Genomic DNA, 6416 nt, shown 5'->3' with positions numbered 1-6416 from the left:
TTTACTATGTTGTCTTTTAGAAGGTAAGGCACCACGTGATGGTGCTCAAGACAACTGAATAATCTAGTTATCACAATTGTTAATACAAATATGAGAACTCTCGTTTTTGACACACGTATGTCGTGCAAGGCGCGAATGCGTTTGCAAGCATTGATTGGGTAAGCTCGGGCGTGTCCAGACTTGTAGCGCCTAATTTTAGATTATGATTTCCGTGAATCTTGACTTCTAACTCGTAGAGCGATCGTGTGTCATCCAAAGGGTAAAGATCACCTTTCCCCTTTCTCTCTAATAAAATGTTACTTTTGTCAATAAAAAAAAAATGGGTAAAGATCACAAGTTGGTACGTAACTTGCTACACGGTTGTGGATTTAAAATTTCCTAGTCGTATAAGAAATGAGACGTAAAACTTAAACTTTATTATGTCGGAATACTTGAACAAGTAGGTGGAATGGGGTTGCGTAGAAGGTACTCAGATATGTCTACTTTGCTGAAAGTAGAAAATTTAGTATAAGCGCTGGGCTTTGAATGTTGTTAGACCAATTTTTCATCGTCTAAACTAGTATTTATAGACAAAAATGAAACTGCTCACCGTCTTAATCAGGTTTCCTGCCATCTTCATAAGCTGACAAGTGTCCAATGTTCTTAAATTAACTCTCCACTGTGGCTGTTATGAGCAGTTTATCACCAAAAATGCTACTTGCACAACCGTTGTGTTAGTTGTATACGTAATTCTGACCGTCCAGATGTATTTGGACGGTCTAGATTTTATAAAAACTCTTCCAAGGAAAAGTTTAATTTTTATGGGGAAGAGTTTGAGCGAATCCTGACCATTTATTATAGTAATGAACGGCTAGAGATTGGTTTTGTGTTGTGTTTTACACAACCGTTGTGTGTGTAGCACTTTTGGTTTATCACCATGTTGAAGCCGAAAGGTGGTTATATGAGCAAACCACTTCCTAAAATCAAGAAATCACGTGTCAAAAATGGTTGCTGGGGTGTAACTTCTCTCATTAGAGCATCCCCAATGGGGATGTAAAACTGGGTTGTATACTTATAATAGAACCTGGATGCAAAAAAAACCCCTCCAATGGGGATGTAAAATAGCATAAATCTGGATGTAAAATGGAATAGATGAAAAGGGAGATGTATATTTCCATCCCTTTTTGGCTACAGCTATAAATTACAGGTCATCAAACATCATCAAATCCAACTGCAATACCAGAAAAATGGACGAACGGAATTACCTGTATTCGCCGGATAGTTGGCCGGAATTTGTTCCTCGTCGCCAATTTCTGCAAATATTCGCCGGAGTGACCAAAAAATGCCGGAATCGAGTGTGAGAGAGAGAGGTGAGAGAGGGAGAGAGAGGGATCTCGCCGATGAGAGATAGAGATATCAGCGGGAACAGTCGGTGATCATCAACATAGGGGAGTCAGGGTTTCATCTCGGTATTCAACGGGAACAGTCGGTAAGAGACAGAGATATCAACGTGAGAGAGAGAGAGAGAGGGGAGGGAGGTTTCATCTCCTTTGGTTCAGAGAGAGAGAGAGAGAGAGAGGGGGGTGGGTTTCCACCGACTGGTTCCGTAGAGAGAGAGAGAGAGAGAGAGAGAGTAAAGTTGAGACAGAGAAAGAGTAAAGTTAGGGTATGTTCATTTCAGCCGACCGTTGATCAATCAGCCAACGGATCTTTTGACCGTTGATCAACGGATCAATCCAGCAACGGGCTTTTTTTTCCCTTACCTATAAATGGGTGTTTTTAACATGATTTTCACTACAAAAAATTCCTCCATTCTCCACAAACACCCTCCAAAAAAAATAAAATATCAATTATGGCAGATGGAAGTCGTAGTGCGAGAGGAAAATCGTTCACCTCCGATCAAGATGAAGCAATTTGTAATGCTTACTTATGCGTTAGTCAAGATCCGATTGTCGGTACCAATCAAGCACGATTTAAATTATGGGATCGGGTTGCAAAAAAATACACCGAATTCACAGGAGGCGATGTACGTTCGGATGCTTCTATCAAGTCTCGATAGCAAGTCATCCAGCAGGCTTGCAATAAATATCGTGGAATTTTAAGGCAAATTCAAAGGCAACATCAAAGTGGAATGACAGAACAAAATGAGGTATTATTATTTTGTTAATATTATTATTTTGTTTTCATAAGAATTTATTTTCATAACAAAATGAGGTATTATTTTGCTTCTATCAAGTTAATGTTTTCATAAGAATTTTGTTAATATTATTATTTTGATAATTAATTAAATAATTTTGTTATCATGTGTATAGATTGATCTAGCGAAGAGACATTACAAAGATGAGAATAAACCTTTAGCCAATTTGGATTGTTACTTGGCAATATTAGAACACAGTATGAAGTGGGCGGATTTAACCCCACCCCGGTCTGACCCAAGATCTTCACAAATGGATACGAGTTCGGTCCCTTTATCTCCTGATTTCTCTCAAAATCAAAACTTAGAGTCTTCTGATTTCTCTCAAGTTTCAAACACAGCGACTACATTGGAAGATAGCAATCCTACGAGTGGAGGTAGTGTTCAGTCTCCAAGAAAGAGGCCTCCTGAATGTAAAGCATCAAAGGCAAAATTATTGAAGACCAAAAAATTAGAAAATGAGGAACGTGAATGGATAAACTTGATGGAAAAATTCAACCAAACTACATCTGACAAGGAAAGTAGGAGAGCTGAAATGGAAGCAAGAAGAGTCGCGGCTTTGGAAAGGACTACAACAAATGATGAGAGAAGGGTGGCGCTTGAGGAGAGGAAGGCAGCAATAAAGGAAAAAGAGATGGAAGATAGGATTATACAAATGGACTTGGATTTGGTTCAAGACCCCCAAATGAAGGCTTATTACCAGTATCGCAAGGGTGAAATCTTGGCTAAATGGACGGCTAGCTCAAGTTCGAATGGTTATTTTCCTGGTTTTCCTGATTATTGATTGTAATAATTTTTTATTGTCATATGTAATAGTCTTTAGCAATTATGTAATAATCTTGACTTTGATGTAATCATTGAGTACTATTCGATAATAAAATGCATTTTATTTAGCTAATGAAGTACAAGACTCGAAAATGAAATACAAGACTCGAAAATGAATACAAGACTTGATAATGAAATACAAGACTCGAAAATGAAATACAAGACTCGATAATGAAATACAAGACACGGGAACCTCATTCTTCATCTCCATTACGGGCCCATAGGTGTTCAATAAGATCATTGCGGAGCGAATGATGTGCCTCATTTGATTGAATCCTACGGTTATTTTTAAAGAAATCAACCAATGCATGAGTGATATCTCTCGATACTTGAATTGGGTTGGAAGAAAGAAGTTCAGTAATTTCATCATTAGCATCGTGATCACGTTGGTCTTCAATTATCATGTTATGCAAAATGACACATGTTTTCATGATGCAGCCTAGATCCTCCTCATTTTAGAATCGCGCCGGTCCTCTCACAATTGCCCAGCGTGCTTGGAGTACGCCAAATGCCCTTTCAACATCTTTGCGACATGCCTCCTGCATCCTTGCAAAGTGTTGCTTCTTTCTTCCTTGTGGTTGAGAAATGGTTTGGACGAGAGTCACCCATTTTGGATAGATATCATCAGCAAGGTAGTACCCCATGTCGTACTCACTCCCGTTAACAACAAAATGGGCTGGAGGGGCACGACCGGCACTGAGATCATCAAAGAGATGAGATTGATCAAGCACGTTGATATCGTTGAATGACCCAGGCATGCCAAAGAAAGCATGCCAAATCCACAAATCATACGATGCAACTGCTTCAAGTACGATAGTGGGTTTTCCGCTGCGGCCATTGAAGAAGCCATGGTAAGCAGTTGGACATTTGTCCCACTGCCAATGCATACAATCTAAGCTGCCTAGCATTCCAGGAAAACCACGTTGATTGCCCACATGTAGGAGCCTTGCAGTATCTGCTTCATTTGGTTTTCTCAGGTATTCTACTTCAAAAATAGAGATAACGCCTCTACAGAAGCTTTGAAGAAAGTCAACTGCTATACTTCCCTCAATCTTGAGATACTCATCAAGACTATCAGCAGGTGTCCCGTATGCCATCATCCTCAGAGCTGCTGTCATCTTTTGGATACCAGAAAGACCTGCAGCTCCTGTCGCATCATTCCTTTGGACAAACGTCACGTCATGTTGTTGAAGTTTGCCCAAGATCTTGTGAAATAAGGGTCGACTTATTCGAAAACGTTGCTGAAACAACTTTTCGTCATAGAGCGGATACTCGCAAAAATAATCAGCATTGAGTCGTTGGTCGGTAGCAACTCTGACACGAGGGATCCAGGCTCGACCACTTGTAGAACCAACATGACCTCCTTGTTGGCGTCTTCTTTGAAATTTTTGGTATTGCCTGGCCATGATCAATTGCGCCATTGCAATCTCATCATCATCGAAGGAAGATCCGTCAAATTCTCCCAGTAATATTCTGTGGGTTAAACTGCTAATGATGATTTTTTTGGAAAGAGGAGACTGTATATAGATTTGAGTGTGAGAATGAATAATGGGGAGGATAGTATATATAGATGGTAAGTAAATGGTGTAGTTGAGAGTAGATAAGAGTAAATGGCTGAAGTAAATAGTGTAGGTGAGAATAGATGAGAGTAAATGATGTAGGTGAGAGTAGATGAGAGTAAATGATGTAGTTGAGAGTAAATATGAGTAAATGACTATAGTAAATGATGCAGTTGAGAGTGAGGAGTTAATGAATCAATTAAATGACGTGGTTGAGAATTGATGGGAGTAAATGAATGAAGTAAATTGTGTAACTGAAGTGGATGATAAGTAAAAACAAAAATATGGGACGGAAGTATTTTTTTTTTTCCGGAATTTTTTTTTTTTAAAGTTCTCGATTACCGGATACCAAAATTATTTTTCAACGGAAGTAATACTTAAATTAGGATTAAGAAAGTTGAGAAAAATTAAGGAGGATGGAAAGTTAGTTAATTATCCATCTTTTTTTTACATCTTACCATTGGATATGCATAAGTTCTATTTTACATCTAACCAACTTTTAACCATTTTTTACATCTAAAATAACTATACAACCTCTTCTAAAATACATCCCCATTAGGGATGCTCTTATTCAAGGGTTCCCAAGCAACATGCATGTTACACATGCCAGATGGACAATAACTCCTGCGAATAATTCAAATCTATGAAAAATATTTGGTGCATATCGTTTCACTTGGATTTTTGTTAATCGGACTTTGTTCCAAATCACAAAATTAATGTGGATTATTAATTTTTAGTTCGAGAAACTCATAAATATCGGGCCAATTTAATTAATATTTAATTAAAAATCCTTTCAACACTAGCCCAAAATTTGGTGCAAAAAATAGGTATAAACAAAATCTTCAAAGGTTTAGCTAGGTGGGCGTTGGAAATCAATAATTATTTGAGGTTGCGTGTTCAAATTTTATGGGCCCAAACATCTCAAAATCTTGGAGCCAGTGAACGGTTTGTCCGCTTGTGAATTATAAGCGCACCTCATACATCTGATTATAAAAAAAAATTTGAAACAAATATTTAAATCGACAGAAAATTTTATTGAGCTTGAATTCCTGATTACAATCTTGATTTACGAAAATTTCCAGCTTAGATATCTTTCAGCAGTGGTCACACAGATTATGTGCACAAATCATGGTATGAGGTCCACTTCGGGTCCCACACAAACGATCCGAGCCGTTCATTAAATGTAAATTATTTTTCCAACGGCCCGCCAAAAATCAGCTCAATCCGATATCTATATGTGCTTTGATCTAATCATCTAAGTTTTCATTCAGATTTCAGGATAATGAAAAATTAGATGATTGGATCAAAGACATATAGGTATCGGATTGAGCTGATTTTTGAAAGGGCTTTTGAAAAAATATTTTACATTCAATGAGCGGTTCGGATCATTTGTGTGAGATTCGGAATGGGTCCCACACAATGATCTGTGCATGATCTATTTTCTCATTGTCTATGTCAATGGACTTTCCGGATATCTTTAGCTGCCACATTTGGAGGGATGCTACGGATGGCGCTACGGGCCCACTCCGGCCACTGGATTGTTGATCTGAGCCGTTCAAAAATTCTATAAAAAAAAAATGAATGGGTTTACGCGAGAATCAATGATATCCAATGTGTATAGATACTCGATCCAAACACCTTATTTTTTCATATATATGTATATTGCCGTCGATGGCCGGTCGGTCTTCTCTTTAGTCGGTGTTCGTAGCATCCCTCCCACATTTGCTTAATGCTCAATTTTTATTTTTAACTTTTGGGGCATACGAAGAGTTTGTCGGCGGAAGATTCAAGCTTCGTTTCTTCCACGCAGTTCAGAAATTTTTTAGTACAAGGGTGGGTATCACGTCATTCGGCCGACA

At 38.4% G+C, this 6416-nt stretch overlaps 1 pseudogene; it reads right to left on the bottom strand.

Moving 5' to 3' along the window:
• Nucleotides 1-3192: 3192 nt before the first annotated feature.
• Nucleotides 3193-4419, bottom strand: LOC131317498 (protein ALP1-like; annotated as a pseudogene).
• Between the last annotated feature and the right edge of the window lie 1997 nt (nucleotides 4420-6416).

The sequence above is a fragment of the Rhododendron vialii genome, chromosome 2a (genome assembly GCF_030253575.1).
Source record: "Rhododendron vialii isolate Sample 1 chromosome 2a, ASM3025357v1".
NCBI classification, from domain to species: domain Eukaryota; kingdom Viridiplantae; phylum Streptophyta; class Magnoliopsida; order Ericales; family Ericaceae; genus Rhododendron; species Rhododendron vialii.
Note: the sequence above shows the minus strand (reverse complement) of the source record. Positions and strands in the feature narration are given on the sequence as shown.